Genomic DNA, 26,907 nt, shown 5'->3' with positions numbered 1-26,907 from the left:
TCGCCCAGTCTCTTGTGCAGCGGGGCCTCAGGATGCAGGGCGCCTGTCGAAGCTGAGCAGCGGGCGGCGCACGCTCCGCTGCTCGGCGACGAGTCGCCCAGAACGGCTGTCGTAACGGGGAAAGTCAGCCGCGGCCACACGAGCGACGCGGCGGGGCCTTGACAGTTACCGGCCGTCAGGGGGCGCCCAGCCGAGGCGCCGGGTGAAAGCCGATCAGGGCGCACGCTGGTTAGCCGGCGAAGCAGCGGAAGTGAGCGGGTACGCCCAAAAGTAACGCTCTCCGAATTTTAATTAAATGTCGCCTCTTTGGGCTTAACATACGTCAACATTAACCCTAGAATACTAATTCCATTTCGAACACTTCCGTACCTATACCTTCGTTAATTCGACGACCACACCTCGGTTTGGTCAGGAAGATGAGTAACAGCGACATAACTGTACAACTGTAAACCTAACAGGTGTCAGCGTGCGAACCATTCAACGAAACATCATCGATATGGGCTTTCGAAGCCGAAGACCCACTCGTGCACTCTTAATGACTGCATGACATAAAACTTTATGCTTCGCCTGGGCCCGTCAACGCCGTCTCATACTGTTGATGACTGCATACATGTTTCTAATTGTATCGAGAGGATATACGTGTATGGGTATGGAGACCACCTTATGAATTTCTGGAGCCTGCATGTGAGCAGAGCCCTGTTCAAGCTGGTGGAGGCTCTGTAATTGTGTGGGGCGTGGTGCAGTTGGATTGATGTGGGAGCCCTGATAAGTCTAGATACGACTCTGATAAGTGACACGTACCTTAGCACCCTGTCTTATTGCCTGCATCCATTCAAATCCATTGTGCACTCCGACGGACTGGGGCAATTCCAGCAGAACAATGCGACACCCCACACGTCCACAATGGCCACAGAGTGGCTGCAGGAAGACACTCCTGAGTTGAAACACTTCCGCTGGCCACCAAACTCCCAGATACGAACATTTTAGAGCATATCTGGGATACCTTGCAACGTGCTGTTCAGGAGAGGTTTCCACCCTCTTGTACTCTTGCGGATTTATGGACAGTCCTGCAGTATTCATGGTGTCAGTTCCCGCCAGCACTACTTCAGACATTCTTGATGCAATAATTTACCAACAACCGTATGATTTGTAGAAGTTTATTTTATTTTACGAACTTCTATATGCTGCTACCAGTTTCGGCATTACGTTGATGCCATCTTCAGGCCTCACTCGTCATAGCCGTAAAATCGCTATACACGGAAGGAGCCATATAACTGGATCCGTGAATCAATTGTCCTGCAATAGCTCTTGGTGGCCAGGCGACACAGACTCCAAGGAATCAGGAATAGTACGGAATAAACACACAGAAGAAAATTGCATCAACTCTTACACGATAATTCACGTCATCACGGGCCAGGAGTATAGACTACAAACAATAGTTACACAAATAACAGAACAAGAATGTCATCTGAGAAGAGTAACTCAAAACTTTTTAGAATGTAACATGTATATTAATTGTCGAATATGGACTATGTTCACTGCTGGTGTTGTGCCAGTGGATTGGCGCTGACCTTCCGTTACGTAATAGGTACCCCAACCCACTTGAAAACAACATGTTCTTTCCAACAAACATCCAATCAGATACCTGTAACAAATTAGTCGCTCACTACTAAACATTCATCGAGTCGGCGAGTCCATTTTGTTCGTGAGTGCTATGTTTTAGTCGTTTCGACAAATCAGCATTTACATGCATACCTATAAATTCGTCTATTCGAAGCTGTAATTTCAGGACGAAATATGGTTTACCTCACTGAAGAGTGGTGTAGGTCATTTCCGCCGGCGGAATCACAGAGCCTAACAAATCCTCCTGGCGCTGCTGTGAGGAGAGCGTGTCTCTCCATTCCATGACAAGAAGAGGTGGGGAGAGAGAGAGAGAGAGAGAGAGAGAGAGAGAGAGAGAGAGAGAGAGAGAGAGAGTGGTTTTTAAGTTGAATGTGTTCGTCGGATCGACTACTAGCAGTATAGTAGAGTTAGGCACGGACAAGGACTTTATTTAATCCTGGTCTAAGTTTTTTTGTATCCGCTCTGTACAGTTCTGTCTCTCTCTCTCTCTCTCTCTCTCTCTCTCTCTCTCTCTCTCTCTCACACACACACAAACACTTATTCACTTTAGCCGCGTGTAGTGGCTTCTAGTGTTACGTTTTGCAACTAGATAGATCAACGTATCCAGTATAATGTGCTCCCTGTTAGGAAGTCTGTAACTGTGTTGCGAACTCTGTAGCTTTTTTGGAAGCGCCTACCTGGAGTTTTGTGCTCTAGTGGTACCTGACATGAACATGAATGGAGAACAGCGATCTTATAGATACTTTACCTTCTGTTCTATATTACAATCTGACTGGAAGTAGGTGCAGGGCATTGAGTCTTCTCGCACTGTGCGCTCATGTATGAAAGTAAGAACCAGCGACCTGCAAGTGAAGTGTTGTGCACATCCTGATTATTTACGCAGCTGTAGATTTGACGAAAAATAACTTCCGCTGAGTCGAAGTTCATCGACTCAGTGGCTGGTGAGCAGTGGAGTGCCAGTTTGTCAGAAGTTCATGACCACAAATTGTCAGTGCATCAAAGATTTTTTTTTTTTGTTTATTCAAATTGACCTCCACAGTTTGTTTTCTATTTAGACATCTAAAACAGATGTTTACATAGAATACATAATCGTAGAAAGAAAATACATAACTGCATACTTACAGAACCCTCAAACTGGACTCAATTTTCCCGAATGAGATTTTCACTCTGCAGCGGAGTGTGCGCTGATATGAAACTTCCTGACAGATTAAAACTGTGTGCTGGACCGAGACTCGAACTCGGGACCCTTGCCTCTCGCGGGCAAGTGTTCTACCAACTGAGCTACCCAAGCACGACTCACGCCCCGTCCTCACAGCTTTACTTCTGCCAGTACCTCGTCTCCTACCTTCCAAACTTTACAGAAGCTCTCCTGCGAGCACTTGCCCGCGAAAGGCAAAGGTCCCGAGTTAGAGGTTCGGTCCGGCACACAGTTTTAGTCTGCTTGGACTCAATTTTGTTCGAGAGAAAAATTTTAACAAATGGCTTGATAAGTAAACTGGACATGTTTGTGTTATCAGTTCACACTGTTCCTTAAAATTGATCATGAACGTAAAAGATAACTGAAAATTTCAATACTATTAAAATCTACAGGTAATTCCCTACACTCTTAAGGAAATTAGCAACCAATTTATGAAGGTGAACGTTTTTAGTAACCAAAAGAAGGTGATTGACGGGAAAAGTGACCCATCTTCACGAAATACTTCAGATAATAACATCTGAGATACAAAAATAAGATGTGATTTATCTTCAGACTTGGAATCGCACTCACATACTGGGGAAACGTAAATGTCGACCCGGTATAGCAGTAGAGGAAAAGAGCATGGTTAAAGGGGACTCGAATGATGATGGGAATCGTAAATTGGTAAAAATACGTCCCTAGAAACCACGGAAATGTAGGAACTTGTGGAAATAACGCCGCATAATATCAACCTCTCGTTTGTTGGTACACTTTCCACATCTGTTGCCGTCGCTGTTTTCCGTGGCTCTTGACTTCTCGTTAAGTAATGTCTACATTTCAATTTAATTTTGAGAGCAGGTCCTGCAGATGCTGCTTGGTTCACCTATACGTCATATTCCTCATTATGGCGGATGCCACTTTGGGAACACATCCATAACACAGTTATTATCCGCCCTCTCCGCTTACAGAGAACATATCCAATCACCACATCCAAAATATAATGGTTAATTGTTGTATTTTATCTCCGGTATTGAATACACACAAAGAAAAAGACGCGGCATGGAGGAATTGTCCGAATGGGACGGAAATCGGCAGATGTGATGTACTTATACACACAAATAAATGATTACAATTTTTTTAAAAAAAGTGGATAATTTATTCAAGAGAAAAAGTGCCAAAACTGAGTAAGTCACTCATGCGTTGGTCCACGACTGGCCCCTACTGAAGCGGTTGCTCTTCATCTCCTTAGTAAATAGAGTTGTCCGATGTCCTCCAGAGAGATATCGAGCCAAATTCTATCCAATTGTCGCGTTATATCGTTAACATCCCGAGCTTGTTGGAGGGCCCTGCCCAAATGCTCCAACTATTCTGAATTTGGGAGATATCCAGCTACCCTGTTGGCCAATGTAAGGTTTGGCAAGTACTAAGACAAGAAGTAGAAACCCTGGACATGTGCGGGTGGGCTTTATCTTGCTCAAAGGTAAGTTCAGGATGGCTTGCCATGAAAGGTAACAACACGAGTCGCAGAATATCATAGACGTACCGCTGTGCTGTAAGGATGATGCGGATGTCAACAAAACAGATCCTGATGTGAAAAGCAATAATACCCAAAACCATCAGTTATGATTTTACTGCCGTATGACGAGCGACAGCCAGGTTGGGATCTCACCGCTGTCCGGAGTGTCTCCAGACACGTCTTCAGTCTGGAATCTCATTGACTGCAGTATAACTCTGTTCAGTGATGAGTTCCGCTTCGAACTGAGCCCCGATGACCAGTGAAAAAGTGTCTGAGACGCCCTGGACAGCGGTTGGATACCAACCTGGCTGTCGCACGTCATACGGCACTAAAACCATAACTGATGGTTTGGGGTATTATTTCTTTTCACAACAGGACCCGTTTGGTTGACATGCTCGGCACCCTTACAGCACAGCTGTACGTCGACGATATTCTACATCCCGTTTTTTTGGCCTTTATAGCAAACTATCGTGGGTTTATATTTCTGCAAGATAATGCCCTTGCGCACATATCGAGAGTTTCTACTGCTTGTCTTCGCGATTGCCAAATCCAACTTCGGCCAGCAAGGACGCCGAATCTCTTCCCAGTCGAAAATTTTTAGACTATTACGGGCAGGACTCTCGGATCAGCTCGGGATTTTGATGTCCTAAGGCGTCAACTGGATAGAATTTGATACGATATCCGTCAGTCTTCGATTATCTTGTGAAAAGTAACGTGTCTAATACCTCGTATATAAGGCACACCCACCAGCCTTAATACGACTGGAATATGACGGCTGCTGTTCAGATTACCAGCTATGCCAATCAGAGGTGATAGTGTTGCTTAAATCATGGCGCCACTTAAGCACCATTCTAGATGATGGGCTGGTATGACGAAGAGGAACGCAATGTGGCAACTTTCGTTCTCCGCAGAGCTTCCTCGCAAGGAAGTATCAATCGGGAAGCTGGAAACAAAACCGGGACTCGTGTGGAAAGAGTACGTGATGCCCCTCGAGGGCCGATTGTTGTTGCTGGGGGCGCCTCTCCCAGGTGGCACATCCAGGGATGCTGCAGCAATGGTCTCCGCGTTCACAGTCAACAGCGCTCCAGATGTCGACACACTGTCGATGAGGATACCTGTCTTGCTGCAAACGTTCCGTTCCTTGACACAAAGGACGTGAGGTGGCTGTACGATCCTTGGCACAGTAGTGCGAACAATACGTCTGTCCTTTCGGACGCTTTGCACAGAAGACAGTATCGTGTTAAGTATGGCCCTCCTGAACCCAGCAATTCGACATTCACATGACAGTCATGGGATCCAGACTAACACGAGCAACAGTATCAAGGAACGATAACGCACAGTTAAACAGGCGACTGCCCTGCCATTGTCGAAACTGACGCGTGCCAGTAGACCATTCCCCCTTCTTACACAAGGAATAACTCCATCTTCGCACTAATAGTTAACAGTTAAATACGATTTTTGAATGCGATACCCTCTATGCAAACTCCCTTTAAGCAGAATTTAAAGTCACCCACTGCCCGCAGCTGCGGTGAAATGCGGTCATCTGTGTATCCAGGCATGGAGTACTCCCCACGCCAGTATGACGATTAGTGTTCGTATTTTAGTAGCCAGCAGTGTAGATCTAAGCTTTACAGTGCTCGGCACAGAATACTCACAACCAATGTTAGCGACTGCTTGTCTACATGCGGCCGTAGACGCCCTAATCACGCTTGTCTTATTCTCATGACCTCTTTTAAGAGCGAGATAGAATGGCTGTAACAAGGTTGTTTTCGTTCGTCACTCCTGAGCGTCTTAATCAGTTACGTGTTTTAGTCATATGTCGCTATACATAGCTGTATTGGTAACTATTTCTTCTCATCCTTACGTTCTGTTGAATTATAAATGTTTCAGGAAAATAGCGGAACATGTGTAAAGAAGGCCTGTATAAAATTACCAATAGTAGGGACTACGTACAGGAAATTCACACAAGGTCGCTTATTCGACCATGGCCGTCAGTCATGTCAAAAGCGTAGCACTGCATTAAGGCGGGCACTTGGAGTAATTCCCACAATTTAGTTTGCTTTTAATGATAGCTTGATAAATAGTGCCTACTTTCGAAAAGAAATTTTGTGCATTACCGACTGGAAAGGTAATTTGGGTTTGCTCTCATTTTATGTGTGTATTTTTTGTTTAATTAACTTTGCATTAAAGAGAAAAAAAAGGGCAGCTCGTTTTGTATTATCACGTTATAGGGGAGAGAGTGTGGCAGATATGATACACGAGTTGGGATGGAAGTCATTAGAGCATAGACGTTTTTCGTCGCGGCGAGACCTTTTTACGAAATTTCAGTCACCAACTTTCTCTTCCGAATGCGAAAATATTTTGTTGAGCTCAACCTACATAGGTAGGAATGATCATCAAAATAAAATAAGAGAAATCAGAGCTCGAACAGAAAGGTTTAGGTGTTCGTTTTTCCCGCTCGCTGTTCGGGAGTGGAATAGTAGAGAGATAGTATGATTGTGGTTCGATGAACCCTCTGCCAAGCACTTAAATGTGAATTGCAGAGTAGTCATGTAGATGTAGATGTAGATTTAAATCTGTGTTATTGCTTATGTGTCGTGTATGACAAATGCAGACAGAAGGTAAAGATAACGAAAAGTGCTTCTCTGTTCCGATATTGACAAAAATTGTACCGAACATTTTCAGTAACCTGGAAAGTTGTTAGATGACGTTCTCAGACAAGTATTCCCAGTCTGAATTTAGCTTTCCTGGCTCCCTGTACAATGCATAGAAGTTTTTTTGTGTCAGTTTGATAAACCCTGTACCCTGTCTGAAATCTTTATTTGCATTCCGCATATGTGCAACAGAGCATGAGGCTGGAACGATTCCACGTAAAGACGCTTTTATGATGATTTGAATCCGGAACTGAGGACGAGGACAGAGGAACCGAGCCACTATCTAGAACATCTTCGATTTGTGTAAAGCATAGTCGTCAGTTACCCTTAGTGCCAGACAAATGGAGTGTATTCTTGTTACGTGGCTGATTTTGCGTGTGGACTCGCAGTCGTCTGTTTACTAGAGCACCGACTTAGGAATGCGGCACTCGGAATGTCCTACGGAGATTTCCCTCTTCAGACAAACAAGACACGCCATGATGCGGAACTAGCGATAACCGTCCCAAAATGTTCGCCTTCTGCCCGTTCCCGATCCGTAAATTAGGTAATAAAAAGAAAAGCCGGAAAAATGCAAGTACGACTCGATCTCTGCGGGTTCCGTACAATAATAATGACGCGAGTAGATAGTTCATTTATAGGTTGTAATGAGTGAGTTTGCAAGTATGAAAATATGTGACATAGATGGCCATATCTTTTAACTGCATTGGCTTACAAGTTTAATTATTTTACTCTGCCAAGGGTCTATAGTTCTTAGTAATATACACAAATTTCATCGTGATGCCTCCATCTCTTTCTGAGAAAAAAGAGCCTTAAAAGACGAACAGGCAGAAGAACAAAAATGTGATCCAAAAGGATTCGTTTTCACCGACTGAAGTACAGAGCCTCAGAAATACGAATAACTCTGGTAAACATAAAGCAAATGACGTCGCAGCTAAATTTATTTTTGCAACAACAATTTGCACTATAAAATGTAAGCTAGCAACACTGTGCTAGAACTAGTTCCTCTGCATGTGACGTACGGGGTACAGAGGTCAACGGTGTTGAGAAAATGAGAAGAGACTGCTGGTTTTCTTTTACTGAACACCTCATTATTTCCTGCTAGGAAGGAAGGAGGGCTCTTTTCGGGCTTGTGTGTATACTGGATGCCCTTTATCAACAAGAGGGTTACAGCTATTTATTGTTCATGTTTATCGTTACGCTAGTATTTATCAAGCCAAGACGAGGTGGGGACTCCAATTGCGACATTATTTGGAGGAAATTTGGAGACAACTTTGTGATTAACCTCACAGAATTCGGCGAATGGCCATCTATGCCTGGGAGTCACTAATAGACGCGAAGCTGGCGTACTTAGATGCAGCTAGAGGATTAAACGTTCGCCCTTCATCTTTTTTTCCCAAGGAAGACGACAGTTAATTATGGTCATAGATTGCGCATCCGAAAAGGTAATTCATGGACAGTCAAAAGCATGAAATGTGTTGTTGAAAGATATTAGATGTTATTTTCTAAAGGAGTGAGACCGTGACGAGATAGGAGTTATGTAAACGACCCTTTTTTTTACACCAACACAAACATGTTTTACTACCTTTTGTGACCGTCAGAGGGTATTTCTTATTCAATTCTTATTTTATGTGCCTTATTGGATTATGTAAGGCCCTCTGTACATTACTGTATATAGGCAGCTTGTCATAGTTAATTTCGAGATATCCTCACTCATCCGCATTCTCACATGTTTTGCTTAATTTCACTCGCAAATAATACTTTTTCAAAATAAAAAACACTGTGTTAATCTTGCTGCTCTGTGAACAGTGCTTGTGTGTACACTTCAACAACATATGAGAATGCAGATTTGAAAGCATATTTCGGAACTAACAAAAAAATGTTCAAATGTGTGTGAAATCTTATGGGACTTAACTGCTAAGGTCGTAAGTCCCTAAGCTTACACCCTACTTAGCCTAAATTATCCTGAGGACAAACACACCCACCCATGCCCGAGGGAGGACTCGAACCGCCGCCGGGATCTGCCGCACAATCGACGACTGCAGCCCCCTAGACCGCTCGGCTAATCCCGCGCGGCTCGAAACTAACAATGACAAGCTACCAACACCGATTAACGTACAGTTCTACGTAGCCCAATAATTTAGAGAAACTTAAGAAGTGAACAAAGAAAACCCATTGACGATGACACGAAGCTAGTGCTGAAACATGTTATATATGTAAACAGTTGTTTGAATAACAGGTGGATCTAAAATCCTGTAATTATGTCTGCAAACATGCAACTAAAGGAGCTGCAAAACCAGATGGTGACTGTTGTATTTACATTTTTGACAAACTTATTAATTAGAATGGTAATACTGTGAACCATTCTCACTGAGATGTGAATGTACAGTTTAGCTCTCTGGCTTCCATCTGGATGGCTGCGTCGAAATTCCGCGACGTTGAGATGAGTGTCTTGTTGCCAGAAAATGATGAGAATGGAATCGGAACGTCGTCCACGTCCGACACAGCCACCTGGGTAGAGGCACTAGATGAATTAACCAGTATTCTTATTGACCTTCACAGGGTATATTAAAATTACGAAGTAGGTTTTGGTCCTCTCTCCTCAGCGTAGAGTTTTGAATATGTGTGTGTAAGAATGTATATAAATCGCTTTAGAGAAATATGTTTATGTTGTTGTTGGTCGTTACTGATATTGAAGTTTCGGAGAAGATGCAGACCAGTAGGATAAACAAAAACAAAAAACACCTCTTACAAGAAAACAACTACACTCCTGGAAATTGAAATAAGAACACCGTGAATTCATTGTCCCAGGAAGGGGAAACTTTATTGACACATTCCTGGGGTCAGATACATCACATGATCACACTGACAGAACCACAGGCACATAGACACAGGCAACAGAGCATGCACAATGTCGGCACTAGTACAGTGTATATCCACCTTTCGCAGCAATGCAGGCTGCTATTCTCCCATGGAGACGATCGTAGAGATGCTGGATGTAGTCCTGTGGAACGGCTTGCCATGCCATTTACACCTGGCGCCTCAGGTGGACCAGCGTTCGTGCTGGACGTGCAGACCGCGTGAGACGACGCTCCATCCAGTCCGAAACATGCTCAATGGGGGACAGATCCGGAGATCTTGCTGGCCAGGGTAGTTGACTTACACCTTCTAGAGCACGTTGAATGTCACGGGATACATGCGGACGTGCATTGTCCTGTTGGAACAGCAAGTTCCCTTGCCGGTCTAGGAATGGTAGAACGATGGGTTCGATGACGGTTTGGATGTACCGTGCACTATTCAGTGTACCCTCGACGATCACCAGAGGTGTACGGCCAGTGTAGGAGATCGCTCCCCACACCATGATGCCGGGTGTTGGCCCTGTGTGCCTCGGTCGTATGCAGTCCTGATTGTGGCGCTCACCTGCACGGCGCCAAACACGCATACGACCATCATTGGCACCAAGGCAGAAGCGACTCTCATCGCTGAAGACGACACGTCTCCATTCGTCCCTCCATTCACGCCTGTCGCGACACCACTGGAGGTGGGCTGCACGATGTTGGGGCGTGAGCGGAAGACGGCCTAACGGTGTGCGGGACCGTAGCCCAGCTTCATGGAGACGGTTGCGAATGGTCCTCGCCGATACCCCAGGAGCAACAGTGTCCCTAATTAGCTGGGAAGTGGAGGTGCGGTCCCCTACGGCACTGCGTAGGATCCTACGGTCTTGGCGTGCATCCGTGCGTCGCTGCGGTCCGGTCCCAGGTCGACGGGCACGTGCACCTTCCGCCGACCACTGGCGACAGCATCGATGTACTGTGGAGACCTCACGCCCCACGTGTTGAGCAATTCGGCGGTACGTCCACCCGGCCTCCCGCATGCCCACTATACGCCCTCGCTCAAAGTCCGTCAACTGCACATACGGTTCACGTCCACGCTGTCGCGGCATGCTACCAGTGTTAAAGACTGCGATGGAGCTCCGTATGCCACGGCAAACTGGCAGACACTGACGGCGGCGGTGCACAAATGCTGCGCAGCTATCGCCATTCGACGGCCAGCACCGCGGTTCCTGGTGTGTCCGCTGTGCCGTGCGTGTGATCATTGCTTGTACAGCCCTCTCGCAGTGTCCGGAGCAAGTATGGTGGGTCTGACACACCGGTGTCAATGTGTTCTTTTTTCCATTTCCAGGAGCGTACATTCAAAAAACCATAACAGAAGAGAAGCAACTCATAAATGAATAGACAAACTTAGCAAACCACACCGTCTTTAAACTGATTATAGCGTTATAAACAAGTAACCACTAGCTTCATTTACCTCTACCATCTCCTGTCTATAATCACCATCCAGACGCATCCCTCCCCCCCCCCCCCACCCCAAAAAAAGTGTTCCAGTCAAACCGCCCCCTCCCGTTCCTCACACATCTCTACCTAACGCACCGTTCCTCACACATCTCTACCTAACACACAAGACATTTTCACTAATTTACACTAAGTCAAATAAGTGTAGTCTCAAAGGCTGGCAACATTCACAGCATTAACGAAAACAAACGAACAGAGATAAACAATATTACTGTGCAGAGTGAGAAATAGGTTACAAAAGTGAAGTGTGAGCAATGCAGCGGAAGAAATACTGCAGAATGGCAAAAACTGCCAAGTGCATATGAGAATAGAAGTCTTTCGACGTCAAGCGTTGCTAGCAAGGAGGGAAAAAGCCGAATATGTAAGGAACCGTAAGCAACTTGCACACCAACTTTATAAACAATACGCTGTTGTTAACATAAAACAACCAAAAATGTATAATTGTTCCATAAAAATACGGGAGAACTGCTGGATATCAGTAACGTCCTGCCACGATGTTTCAGCGCAGAGTCCTCTGACCATCTTCAGGTGAATGCCACTGTAGTAGTATTGGCGAGTACGCCTCTTTTTTCCTTTATTGAATTTCGATTCTCCCCCCCCCCTCCCCCCGAAGGGGGTGGGCTGGCAGTACGCGCTGAATTCCGCTATTTAAAGCCATATTGAGGTGACATTGCGCATGCGCTGCTCAGTGTGCGCGTTCATAATCATAACAACTCCGTGTGCTGCGTCTCGCGCCCTCCACGGTGAAAGTTTGGCGTATCGATATCAGGTCGATTTTCATCTTTATGCAGATAGCCATGTCGACTACGAAGTTTCTCTATAACAGGATTCCAAGCAGAGTTTAGCTCATAACCGCTGTCTGGATTGATGAGAGTCTCGTTGTCAGACAATCTTACTTCCACAAATTCATTGATAATCGAGCTGCAAGAGTTTGATGTATGGGCCAAAATGTTTGTGTCGTCGTAATTCATGGAATGGTCTGTGGAAATACAATGTTCGGCGATTGCGGACATCAGACATGTACAAACTTACATATTCAATTTGCAGAGTAACCAGGGAAGATGCTTTATAAATAAATGCGACTAGCGTCTGGTGTAATTCTCTTTAATTAAATTGCTGCCAGCTAAAGACGGATAACCAATAGTAACTGAATGATCGAAAGATTGAATCGATTTTTAAAACTACAACCAAATGAGATGATTGCTGCGCGGTAACCAACTGAATAGATTATTGTCGTTCGGCTGTTCTCGTTACTGGACACACACTAGTTGAATTGGTCGTTTCAAACAGCCACGCTGTTCCCTCGCCAGGCCTACGAGTTTCTCCTCATGCGTTTCCCCTGTCTCGAATAGAAATATTTGGCTCGTGGCGCCCTCGGTGTCAACAAGACATTGGGGTTGTTGGAGGCAGCCGGGAGCTGGCAGCTGGCAGGTGGCGGGTGACACCTGTTCCGGCCGGTCGTGCAGGGAAAGCGGGCGAGGCATCGGCCCCTGCGTGTGTCTGGAGCAGCAAGTGTGTTTCGGTGCCGCGCTCCGCCGCCCAGCCGGAAACCTCCCTGGCACTGCCTTCTGGCACGCGGGCCGCGCCCAGCAATTCCAGACACCTTTCCCGTGCGTTTCAGCCAAGCAACGTCCCCTGAATCAGCTGACTGTGTGGCGGTGTTGTTCACCGCACTGCAGATATAGGCAGCAAATTTTCTACGGCAGTCCCAGCCGAAGCGACGCGACATACAAATGTCGTATCTACACTGAAGCCCCAAAGAACCTGGTCCTGGCACGCGTATTCAAATACTGAGATATGTAAACAGGCAGAACACGGCGCTGCGGTCGGCAACGCCCGTTTCACACTGGTGATGGTCGCCAGTGACGGTCACGGGTCATTGTGGTGAACACTCCTGGATCACGGGCGTCCGACACGGCCGGTATTGCCAGATGATTAGTTACTGAAATGGATTCGAGCGAGGAGGAAATTTTTTGGTACTTCTAATCAGGAGGAGAAAAAGGAGGAGGAGGAGAATGAAGACAAAACGTTTATTACACGTACATCCACTGCTACATGATCGGTGGAGAAAGGATTGTTTTATACTATTTATGTTGTTTGAGGATACGTTAACTATTCAGGGATTGCAGGACATAGCCGGCCGAAGTGGCCGTGCGGTTCTAGGCCCCGCAGTCTGGAACCACGAGCACGCTACGGTCGCAGGTTCGAATCCTGCCTCGGGCATGGATGTGTGTGATGTCCTTAGGTTAGTTAGGTTTAAGTAGTTCTAAGTTCTAGGGGACTGATGACCTCAGCAGTAAAGTCCCATAGTGCTCAGAGCCATTTGAACCATTTTGAACCACATATGCGCAAATAATTGTAATTAAGAATAATATTTTAGCTCTAATTTTTTGGACCGTAAGGCCGAACGCCTTAAGACGCAGAAGAAAAGGGAGCGAGTGATGCAACTGTGCTTGAAGGTTACTACCCTCCTAACCACCACTTTTTTGCTATAGTCATCGCTTTTGACATCCCAGATAGCGGGACGATCTTCTACTTCACTTACAAATCTTCCGTGTTAATGAGATCTAAACTCTTGGCTACAACGTGTACAGTATCATATATAACGAATGTTTCGCAGCACTATCTCAGAAATGACTGCCTCTCTGTTGGCAGATCTGCATCACTGTGTCTGTGACCTGTGTCCCAGCGTGACCACTCCAGTTACAACTGATGCATGTCCGGCGGTGGCTGCTGTGGATACAGTGACCGTGTCCGTCACATGTGGCGAGGGTGTGTCATTGCTGCATCACAGTGGCTCAGTGAGGCGGTGTAGTGTCCCGATGTCAATGCTCCAGTTCAAACGAATGTATCTCTGTCGGTGACTGTCACTGGTGACAGTCACCAGTGTCCCAGTGTGGAACGGCCCTAAGGCAACAAGTGTCTGCTGCAGTTGTTGGATCGGTTACTGGTGCTATAATGGCAGATTATCAAGATTTATAGTTGGCGAACGAGCGATGCTTTACAGCACCTCCGTGGTGGCGATGAAGTGGGGATTTTCCCATACGACCATTCCATGAATGTTCCGCGAATTCAGGAATCCGGTGAAGAGCCAAATCACCGACGTATCTGCGACCGGAAAAAGATCCATTAAGAACGGGACCAACGACGACTGAAAAGAACCGTTCGACGGGACAGAAATGCAACCCTTCCGCAAATTGCTGCAGATTTCAGTGCTGAGCCATCAGCAAGTGTCAGCGTGTGAACCATTCAACGAAACATCATCGATATGGCCTTTCGGAGTCTAAGGTCCACTTGTGTACTCTTGATGACTGCACGACACAAAGCTTTACACTTCGCATGGACCCTTCAACACCGTCATTGGACTGTTGATGACCGGAATCATGTTGTCTGGTCGGACGAGTCTCGTTTCAAATTTTATAGAGCGAGTGGACGCGTACGGATATGGAGACAACCTCATGAACCCATGGACCCTGCATATCAGTAGGGGACTGTTCAAGTTGGTGGAGGCTCTGTAATGATGTGGAGCGTGTGCAGTTGGACTGATATGCGATCCCTGATACGTCCAGATACGACTCAAAGAGGTGACACGTACGTAAGCATCCTGTCTGATCACCTACGTCCTTTCACGTCCATTGTGCATTCCGACGGACTTGCGCAATTCCACCAGGACAATGCGACACTCTACACGTCCCGAATTGCTAGAGAATGGTTCCTGGAACACTCTTCTGAGTTTAAGTACTTCCGGTGGCCACGGAACTTCCCAGATATGAACATTATAAAGAGTATGTGAGATGCCTTGCAGTGTGCTGTGCAGAAGAGATGTCCACCCCGTTGTACTCTTACGGATTTATGAACAGACCTGCAGGATGCATGGTGTCAATTCCCACCAGCACTACTTCAGACATTAGTCGAGTTCATGCCACGTAGTGTTGTGGCACTTCTGCTTGCTCGCGGGATCCCTTTGCGATATTAGGCAGGTGTACCAGATTCATTGGCTTTTCAGTGTTTCTTACGTTGTTGTGATATTCACTGCAAAGACTTGTTTCATTCAACTCTCCATGCTAGTCTTTCCTGCGAAAACCTCTTCACCTCCGCAACCTACTGCAAGGAACACCCACTTGAACCCGCTCACAGTGTTGCTGTTGAGAGAGCCGGATGGATTTCCCCTTTCCTTTTTTGCTGTCTTATTCTTCGGTGACCTCTTGTCCTAAAATGCCTCGTTCATCCAATATGAGTCTACTGCCGACAGTACCTCTGTCAGTTGTAGTTCAACAGCCACTAGCTCGCGACCGTTTGAATCCAGCTGCCTCCTAGTGAGATGTAACCTTACCCGCAGCAGGGCAGCACTGAGACAACGATATACATTATGTGATAAAAAGTTTCCGGACACCCCCAGAAAAACATACGTTCTTCATATTAGGTCATTTGTGCTGCCACTTACTGTCAAGTACTCCATATCAGCGACCTCAGTGTCAGATGATTGTGTGTCACTTGTCTCAAACGTCTGTACCAGAGATATTCACACTTCTAAAAATCCCTATGCCCGCTGTTTCTGATGTGATAGTGAAGTATAAACGTGAAGGGACACGTACAGCACAAAAGCGTACAGGCCGACCTCGTCTGTTGACTGAAAGAGACCGCCGACGGTTGAAGAGGGTCGTAATGTTTAATAGGCAGACATCTATCCAGACCATCACACAGGAATTCCAAACTGGATCAGGATCCACTGCAAGTACTATGACAGTTAGGCGGGAGGTGAGAAAACCTGGATTTCATAGTCGAGGGGCTCCTCTTAAGCCATATATCACACCTGTAAATGTCAAAACACTCGCCTCGCTTGGTGTAAGGAGGGTAAACATTGGACGACTGAACAGTGGAAAAACGTTGTGTGGAGCGACGAATCACGGTCCACAATGCGGCTATCACATGGCAGGGTGTGAGTATGGCGAATTCTCGGTAGTCCCAACAGTGAAACCGAGCGAGGTGGCGCAGTGGTTAGCACACTGGACTCGCATTCGGGAGGTCGACGGTTCAATCCCGTCTCCAGCCATTCTAATTTAGGTTTTCCGTGATTCACCTAAGTCGTTTCAGGCAAATGCCGGGATGGTTCCTTTGAAAGGGCACGGCCGATTTCCTTCCCAATCCTTCCCTAACCCGAGCTTGCGCTCCGTCTCTAATGACCCCGTTGTCGACGGGACGTTAAACACTAACCACCACCACCAACCACCAACAGTAAAATTCGGAGGCGGTGGTGTTATGGTGTGCCCGAGTTTTTCATGGAGAGGGCTTGCACCCCTTGTTGTTTTGCGTGGCACTATCACAGCACAGGCCTGCACTGATGTTTTAAGCACCTTCTTGCTTCCCACTGATGAAGAGCAATTCGGGGATGGCAGTTGCACCTTTCAACACGATCTAGCGCCTGTTCATAATGCACGGCCTGTGGCGGAGTGGTTAACACGACAATAACATCCCTGTAAAGGACTGGCCTGCACAGAGTCCTGACCAGAATCCTATAGAACACCTTTGGGATGTATTGTAACGCCAACTTCGTGCCAGGTCTCACCAACCTATATCGATACCTTTTCTCAGTGCAGCACACCGTGAGGAATGGGCTACCATTCTCCATGAAAACTTCCAGCACCTGGTTGAACGTATGCCTGCGAGAATGGAAGATGCCAACACCATATGCAGGGTGTTACAAAAAGGTACGGCCAAACTTTCAGGAAACATTCCTCACACACAAATACAGAAAAAATGTTATGTGGACATTTGTCCGGAAACGCTTAATTTCCATGTTAGAGCTCATTTTAGTTTCTTCCACCTACGCTCAATGGAGCACGTTATCATGATTTCATACGGGATACTCTACCTATGCTGCTAGAACATGTGCCTTTACAAGTACGACACAACATGTGGTTCATGCACGATGGAGCTCCTGCACATTTCAGTCGAAGTGTTCGTACGCTTCTCAACAACAGATTCGGTGACCGATGAATTGGCAGAGCCGGACCAATTCCATGGCCTCCATGCTCTCCTAACCTCAACCCTCTTGACTTTCATTTATGGGTGCATTTGAAAGCTCTTGTCTACGCAAGCCCGGTACCAAATGTAGAGACTCTTCGTGCTCGTATAGTGGTCGGCTGTGATACAATACGCCATTCTCCAGGGCTGCATCAGCTCATCAGGGATTCCTTGCGACGGAGGGTGGATGCGTGTATCCTCGCTAACGGAGGACATTTTGAACATTTCCTGTAACAAAGTGTTTGAAGTCACGCAGGTACGTTCCGTTGCTGTGTGTTTCCATTCCATAATTAATGTGATTTGAAGAGAAGTAATAGAATGAGCTCTAACATGGAAAGTAAGCGTTTCCGGACACGTGTCCACATAACATATTTTCTTTCTTTGTGTGTGAGGAATGCTTTCTGAATGCTTGGCTGTACCTTTTTGTAGCACCCTGTATAATTCCAGCATTATTGATGGAGGACGCCAAGAACTTGTAAGTCATTTTAAGCCAGGTGTCCGGATACTTTTGATTACATAGTGTAGTTCAACTGTGGTGTTTATGTGGGTCTCTGGTCACGTCGGTCTGACAGGAAACGAAGCCGTTGATGTTGCCGCCAAGGCTGCAGTCCTCGTACCTCAGCCCGCTAGTTCTTACATTCCCTCCGATTATGTCCGTGTTGCCCTCTGTCAGCATGTGGTGTCACTTAGGCATCACCACTGGTCCTCCCTTCATGAGAACAAGCTCCGGCGAGTTAAGTCTCTCCCAGCAGCTTGGACGACCGCCTTTCGGCCCTCTCGCCGTGAGGAGGTCATTGTAGCTAGGTTGCGTATCGGGCATTGTCTTTTTAGCCATCGCCATTTGTTAAGTGGTGTTCCCCCACCACTTTGTGCTCATTGCCCCCAACCTTTGACGGTCCGCCCTTTCCTGATGGAATTCCCCCCCCCCCTTTTTTTTTTAAACCACCTACGTTCGCATTTGTGTTTGCCGTCTGAGTTATCGGCCGATTTAGCGAACGACGCGCTGGCTGTCGACCGCGTTTTACCTTTTATCCGTTGTAGCAATAAGGCGCGTGACATTTAATTTTTAGTTCAGGACCTCCGTTCTCTGTGGCGTATTTTATCGACATTTCTCCTCGTCTCTGTTTTTAGCTGTCTTCTCTTCCATCGATTGCGATTAACGTGTAGTCGTTTTAAACTCCTCTCTCTGTCTTCATACTCTACAGTTCTGACATGGGGGCGTATGACACTAGTTGATTTTGCGCCCTAAAACAAAAGAAAACAAAACATGCTAACCGTCTTAACACGCAGCTTCCTCATGGAAATATATCAGGCAGTCTCTACAACAACACGGTGCAGAACGAATTGTCATCCATATGACGGAGGGAGATAATGCAGGTACCATTTCAGTATATAAGAAATATCTTAATTTCGCACCAGCGCCTCGGGTTATCCCGGTCTGTGACATTTTACGTGCGGTTCAACACGCAAATTGCAAAATGCCTAGTGAAAGAGTAGGTGGAATTCGTCACGAAACGTGTCTGATTATTTCAAGATCCAAACAACCGCCGTCTAACTTGATAGGGCTGAACACAACGAACTTAGCACACTTCGCGACTATACCTCGTCGTGGTTCTGCCAGCTGACAAAGGCAATGCATACTTCATTGTGAATAAAGCAGACTACGCTAACATTCAGCTGATTTTCGAGGAGGACACCTACAGGAATCTGCCACGGGTCCCGAATTCTAGAATAATAAGGAAGAAATCAGAGATCGTGGAACAGTGATCATTGGAAAAGATCGTTATCCGTCAGCCACCGAGACCACCTACGCTTTACAGACTACCAAAGATCCTCGGAATAGAATCTCCTCTTTGCCCCTTTCAGAGACCATCGGATCAACAGCTCACAGATCCGAAAAACACCTAGGTAGCCTCCTCATACAACATATGGATCGCTGTGTGCATCACATCAAGAACACCGACGGTTTGATGAACAGAACTAAACATCTGCGTCATAGTAAGGGTGATATAATGATGTTTTTATGTGATCTTCATATTTACGCTTGTACCTGTCATAGCTGTATAGATCTCCCCTCCCAGTTATTTGATAATACATATGTGGGATTCTTTAACCATACGTTGATATCGTCGTATTTTCTAAATGGAGTCCAGTATGCCGACAGTTGGATGGCATGGCGATGTGAAGCCCGCTAGCTCCATCCATAGCCAAATTTTTTAGGGAGAAATCAGAAGACATCGATTTGGACACGGCTTCAGCTAAAACGAGCTGCATTTATCGTTACATCGACGACGCTTTTATGATCTGCTTCCATGGACGTAAGAACTGCACGTCATTCACGACCACATTAGGTTCGCGGTGGAAGTAGAGATAGATGGTGCATTGCCCTTCCTTGATGTTCTTACTCGCCAGAAAGCCAATGGGCGCCTCAGCTACAGTGTCTATAGGAAACCAACATACACGGATCGGTATCCGCACTCTCTTAGCCACCACTATCCGTTACAATAACGACGCGTTCTGAACACCCTTGACCATTGTCCGTCTCATACTCTGGAAACCTACCACTAGAAATAATCCTCTACCAAACAGCCTTCCAGAAAAATTACTACAACCACCACCAGGTATCATAGGTAACTTGCGTTTTTGCCTGTCTGTAGAACAGTGTCGGGAAACGTTAGCCTGCTCCTGAGTGGGCTACCATTTCATCAGTGTTCAGGCCTGCAGCAAATACGACTACTCATGAGGCCTGTGAAGGACGATCTAGGGCTCAGAATGCCTGGAGTGCACACCGTCACTGCGGCTGCCGCTACGTCGGGCAAACAGTACGCACTTTGGTGCAACGAGAGGTGCTTACGCCTACGCTGTGCCGAAAAATCAGCTGTGGTGGAACAAGCTTTAGAAAATCAACGCCGGACTGTGTTCGATGAAACATCTCTCGTTATGACGGCAAGGGGATTTTGAGGTAACATAATAAAAGAAGGTATAGGAATAAAAATATGTCAAAATACAGCTTGGAACTCAGCATCGCCTGGAATCCGACCGTTGCGAGGTTGAAGCGGGCGTGACGGACGCGGGACGAAAACATTAGCACAGTTGGCGAGGAAGAAAGCTCCAGTGACGTCATAGTCAGAAGCGCGACTGTATTACGTCGAGGCCATAGCGACACGGAATATTCTTTTATACTTACGACTTTTTTTTTCTTTACTGAGAAACCAAGTCCACCTAGAGGGTGACAATTTTTGAACTATATGAACGGTTTACGTTAGGACGTTCAAACTGCATAGTTGGCTTCAGGGCATGAAGGGAATTAGGGAATTAGTATGTGTATGTGCACTTGCCTTGTTATTGATGGCCATTTGCACGTGAAAATGTCAAAACTGGAGCATCTGGGGAACTGAGAATCCGCATTTCGCGATGGGGGAAGTCTCTTCACCCTCAACGGGTGACTGTGCGCTATGCAGTGTCCAGTCATGGAATAACCGGAGCAATATTTCTTGATGACACGTTAACTACCAAACGGTTAGCGAAGGTTTTGGAAGATGATTTCATCCCCATTACACAAAGTGACCCCGATTTCGACAAGATGCGGTTCATGCAAGACGGAGCTCGACCACATCGAAGCACGAGAGTGATGTCCTGGAGAAGCACTTTGGGGACCGGATTCCGGCTCTGCGGTACTCAGTGACCACTGGCATGGGCATCGATTTTCCGCCATATTCTCCGGATCCGAGCACACGCGATTCCGTTTTGTGGGCCTGCCTTAATGCGAAGGCGTACAGCAATGACCGCAAGACAACTGCTGAGTTGAAACCAGCTTCAGGAAGTCATCGACAGCATCGCTGTTCCGACCCTTCTGCGGGTCGTGCAAAAATTTCGCTATTCGTCTGCGCCACATCATCGCCATTGATGACAGGCATATCGAAAATGTCATAACCGAAATCCGAATGTTTGTAATGACGTTTACATGTTGAGTAAAGTGTGCACACATGGTGGTATGTAACTGCTTTACGTTTTCTTCATATGGTTCAATAATTGTCACCCTGTAAATGCAATGCGTGTGTGTTGTAAGGTGGCTGAAACGTACGTTACAGGAATTAATTTGTCACGTATACCATGTGAAAGTGAAACGTATCATAAAACACAACGATCTTAATTTTCTTTACTAATTATTCCGGTTAACTTATGTCTCAACTTTTGTTATTTTCGTCAGTGCAACGATGCTAGCGTCGAGCTGCACCTCAATATGATAAGTCTGCAGAGACTCGAAAACTAGCTAATGGTAGATTAAACGTATCAAATTCGAAAAGCAACAGTTTCCACATTGCGTGAGCTCACCCGACAAAAAATTAGTCATCCCTAGTCCAATCATTACAAGCTTCATTTAATACCGTGGAATTCCGCCTAGATTCGGTCAGGAATTTTGGCAACGACGTTGTACAGGTACGTCGCACACAAGTTAGACCCACTCTGAAGGTCTGTTCTCGCGTTTCTACTAAACTGCCGAGATTCTGATGCATGGCAATTTACTCGCGGTTCCAGTATGACCCGCAGATTTTCTGCGGGGTTCAAGTCAGGTGATTTTCCATGGCAATCGATATGTAAGAAGGTGGAGTAGTGCTCAGAATACCAGTCACATGTTCTGCCAGCCCGATGATCTTTGCTATTGTCGTCTTCACGTGCCTGTGTGAGTAATGGTCTGTTGCGAGAGGACCGACTCCAAATGTTCATTGCATGCAGTTCTCGACGCAATTTTCTTTTACTGCCCGGTTGACCTGGACCCTCATTCATTCCCTGCAGCAATTCCTGTCAGAAATGATAATTAAATCGACACCCTAGTTGCAAACAGGCGTTGATATACATCATTGGGTTCAAATGGCTCTGAGCACTATGGGACTCAACTGCTGTGGTCATTAGTCCCCTAGAACTTAGAACTACTTAAACCTAACTAACCTAAGGACATCACACACATCCATGCCCGAGGCAGGATTCGAACCTGCGACCGTAGCAGTCGCACGGTTCCGGACTGCGCGCCTAGAACCACGAGACCACCGCGGCCGGCGCCACGTGTGTTGCTGCACTGTTTGTTGACACGATGAAGAGTTCGTCGCGCGAAACACCAACTTCACACACAGAATAGCCGTGGGCACTGCAAGGCAGGGTAACCCCTTTTTGCCACGCTGTAACTTTATTACATGCTCCGATGCTTACGTACAATGTCTACTTGGATCATAAATATCTTACTGAACGCTACTGCCTTATTCTCACGTAGAGACAGTGCGCGCGGCTCAGCACATGACTTGATCGCTGCACTAACTCTAAAAGCTTAAGAATCCATCTGCGTGCGCACTGGCGCGACTGACTAATTTTTTCTCTGCTGAGTGTACATAAACCGCCAGCGTGAATCACAGTTTGAAATGTCACTCGGTTCTCAACTGGAAACCGTAGTTGCTATCATGCATCACGTGATATCAGCAAAACAAACTTCAAAAATCCGTGAGAAAACCGAAGTGCTTTCAAAGAATTATGTACTCATCTTCTATCACACCGACTTCGTAGGAGAAGAAAATGTGTTGTTGATTTTCCCAGGATCATTTTCATTTCCTTATATCCCTTATACACGGAAGAGCCAAAGAAACTGGTACAACTGCCTAACATCGCATAGGGTCCCCGCGAACACGCAGAAGTGCCACAACACGACGTGGCATGGACTCGACTAGTGTCTGAAGTACTGCTGGAGGGAATTCATACCATGAATCCTGAAGGGCTGCCCATAAATGTGAAAGAGTTCGATGTGGTGGAGATCTCTTCTGAACATAACATTGCAAGGCATCCCGGATATGCTCAATAATGTTCGTGTTTGGGGAGTTTGGTGGCCATCGGAGGTGTTTAAACTCAGAAGAGTGTTCCCGGTACCACTCTATAGTAATTCTGGACATGTCGTGTTGTCTTGCTGTAATTAGCCAAGTACGTCGGAATGCACGATGGACATGAATGGATAGGATGCTTACGTACGTGTCACCTGTCATAGTCCTATCTAGACTTATCAGGGGTCCCATATCACTCTTAATTGCACACGCCCCACACCATTACAGAGCGTCCACCAGCTTTAACAGTTTCCTACCGACATGCAGGTTCGATCGTTTCAGGGGGTTGTCTCCATAACCGTAGACATCCATCCGCTCGATAGAACGTGCAATGAGACTCGTTTGACCAGGCAACACGTTTGCAATCGTCAACAGTCCAATGTCGACGTTGACGGGTCCAGGTGACGCGTAAAGCTTTGTGTCGTGCAGTTATCAAGAGTACACGAGTGAGCTTTCGGCTCTGAAAGGCCATATCGATGATGTTTCATCGAATGGTTAGCACGCTGACACTTGCTGATAGTCCAGCACTGAAAGCTGCAGCAATTTGCGGAAGGGCTGCACTTCTGTCACATTGAACGATTTTCTTCAGTCGTCGTTGATCCCATTCTTGCAGGATGTTTTTCCAGTCGAAGTGATGTCGGAGATTTGATGTTTTACCTGATTCCTGATACTCACGGTCCACTAGTGAAATGGTCGTACGGGAAAATCCCCACTTCCTCGCTACCTCGGAGATGCTGTGTCCCATTTCTCCTGTCCCGACCATAACATCACGTTCAGAGTCACTTAAATATTGATTATCTGCCACTGTAGCAGCAGTAACAGATCTAACAACTGCGCCAGACACTTGTCTTATACAGGTGTTGTCGACCGCTGCGCCGTATTCTGCCCGGTTACATATCTCTGTATTTGAATACGTATGGCTGAACTAGTTTCTTTGGCCCTTCAGCGCATAACCGACTCCGTTCTAGCTGAAATAAACACACTGGCAGTATATTTCATTTGCAGAAAACTGTTTATTTCACTGGTAGACTAACTCCTATACAATGTAGCATCTCATTGCACAACCGATGCTACTACTATGCAGTACTGTAGTGGACAAGAATACAAATACAATCACTTCTAGGCATCGTGTGTCATTCCGTGTCAAAACCGTGGGAAAAATGTGGAGTTACTTCCAGTTTCAAATTATGGATTACATTTGGCCTCCTAACGCAAGCGATGTACAGAGAACAATATTAGCTACAAAAATGGGTCAAATGTTAATGATTTTCATTAACAAATTTTATAATATCACAAATTGAGTTCGCCTTGATGCAAACACCGTGTTATTTCTTTATTTCTTTATTATCCCAAACTAGTTTCGGTGACAAATATCACCATCATCAGTGGGTCACACGCGAACAGCAAGATGGCGTAATTTCTGGATCAGAAACGAAGTGCAAAAGTTTTGTTTTTATGTGTAAAAAGCAGCCACACACCATCCAACGAACATGACATGATGATCTCTAAGTATAAAAAGACGGCAACAGAAAAAAGAGCACAGAAAATATGTCACAAACAGCGCCAATAATAGCTTAAAACATGCTGCAGCATACAATAAATAAGATTAATAAAAAGCCACTGATGATGGTGATATTTGTCGCCGGAACTAGTTTGGGATGATAAAGAAATAAAAAAATAACACGCAGTTTGCATCAAGGCGGACTCAATTTGTGATATTAATGTTTTTCTGTGCAAACACGGAGCAAATGGAAGAATTCCAAGATAATATTATTGTTTACAAACTTTGTATTTACGTGGTGGCTAACTGATATACATATCATTTTTTAGTATCTGCATGTAAAAGCACATGTAGGCTTTATATAGTAGTTGTTTTGAAACTTGCCCGTCAGATGTATTCTTTCCTCAAGACGTGACTTTTCAAGTTTTGTTTATTAAATTGTGTAAAACTGCAAACAAAGTTGCAAATAAAGTGTTTTTTCCAATTATTCTGAATTAAGACGCAATTTCAGTATTTCATTATTCTACAAAAATTCAGTCTAGTATAACTGACAAGATTTGAACTGCATTCCGGACACTTTATCTAATAAGTTTCCAGATAAGTTATATATTCTTAAAAAGGTAATTACTTTTGTAATAAGCAAATATACAATTATACATATTGTTAATTTACGTTTCGCTAATATCCTATAATAATTCACGTGACATTATAGTTTCTTAGAAACACTGCAGCCAAGTTAAACTGAGTGCTATTGTTAATTAGATTAACTTAGCAGTCGGTTGGTTTTCGATGATTGCGAATTTCATACGTGGTTATAAACATGCCTTGTCAAACATCATTATTAACCGCAGTAATAGAGGTCAAAAATTATGATCTTGTCTTAAGTGTAGGTATCTTAGATAGTATTTAGATGTTTGTTATTTCAGTTAGGAGTATTATTCGCTGAAAACAGAGCGTGACAACATCAACTGAAATATCCGATACCGAGCAACATGTTATGCAGTGTTCGATACCTGCCCGGACTGCTTACTGAACTGACTCATCACCTGTCAAAAACGTTTCATGTCGCAATTCGTCATCTACACTGGATGAGTACCCGACGCCATAGTAATAAAGGCAAGCATACGTGTGCAGTGGTTGGAAAACAGGGGCTCCAGGTAGACAGTGGAGCAGAGATCGGTGGAGCAGAGATGTGAGACCGGCCCGCAGCTGTTGGGACGGCTTTCCGCAAGGCTGCGGCCGTTGCGACAGGAGCGCGGCGGCTCGGCGCACGCGCCCTCGCCGGCCATATTGCAACATGGCGGCGCCGGCAGACCGGTTCCCCGCGCGCTTTCCTGGCCTCGCGCAGCCCACAGGCGCCGCCGGTCGAGAAACACCGCCACCCAGCAGCTGTTCCACCAGGCCTTCCTCTTTCACTACCCTCTATGCTGACTCCTCAGTTTTTCCCTCGAACGCCTTCAAAGGGAAGGCAACTGAATCTATTAGGACACCTACATGAAAACGTACAAGAAACTTACTCCCCTCTAATAGATACGAGTTGCATTCTACTACTCTTCATAAGAGTTTACATTGTACCAAAACTACTGTTCGGTAGTTTTAGTACAGTGTACAAACGATGATAGGATTACAGGTAGTATACGTAGCAAGGCAAGAAACATTAATGAATGTGTGTGAGAGAAACTGTGAGATTTCGCCGGCAGCGGTGGCCGAGCGGTTCTAGGCGCTACAGTCCGGTCGCAGGTTCGAATCCTGCCTCGGGCATGGATGTGTGTGATGACCTCAGATGTTAAGTCGCATAGTGCTCAGCGCCATTTTGAACATCTGAGGTCATCAGTCCCTAGACTTAGAACTACTTCAACCTAACTAACCTAAGGACATCACACACATACAATCCGAGGCAGGATTCGAACCTGAGACCGTAACAGCAGAGCGATTCCCGACTGAAGAGCATTTTTTTTTTAAGATCTCATTTTGTTTTATATTGTTCGTTGAATTTGTTCGTGACGGACGTCCGATTACACTCGTTCAGGTGTTCTTTAATCTGTTCACTCAGTTTTTTTTATTACAGATAGTAGCTAAACCTTCTCACCGAACGCGCTGAGCTACCGTGCCGGCGCCTAGAACCGCTCGGCCACATCGGCCGGCTAGAACGTTCTACATTATGATCTAAGACAGGAGTTTCTTGTTGTTATTGATAAG

At 45.8% G+C, this 26,907-nt stretch overlaps 1 protein-coding gene across 1 annotated transcript in view; it reads left to right on the top strand.

The window, feature by feature from the left end:
* Window positions 1–26,907, top strand: part of LOC126284230 (trithorax group protein osa) — a 447,090-nt gene that overhangs the window by 176,623 nt on the left and 243,560 nt on the right. The window lies entirely within an intron of this gene.

This window comes from Schistocerca gregaria, chromosome 8 (genome assembly GCF_023897955.1).
Source record: "Schistocerca gregaria isolate iqSchGreg1 chromosome 8, iqSchGreg1.2, whole genome shotgun sequence".
In the NCBI taxonomy this organism is placed as follows: domain Eukaryota; kingdom Metazoa; phylum Arthropoda; class Insecta; order Orthoptera; family Acrididae; genus Schistocerca; species Schistocerca gregaria.
Note: the sequence above shows the minus strand (reverse complement) of the source record. Positions and strands in the feature narration are given on the sequence as shown.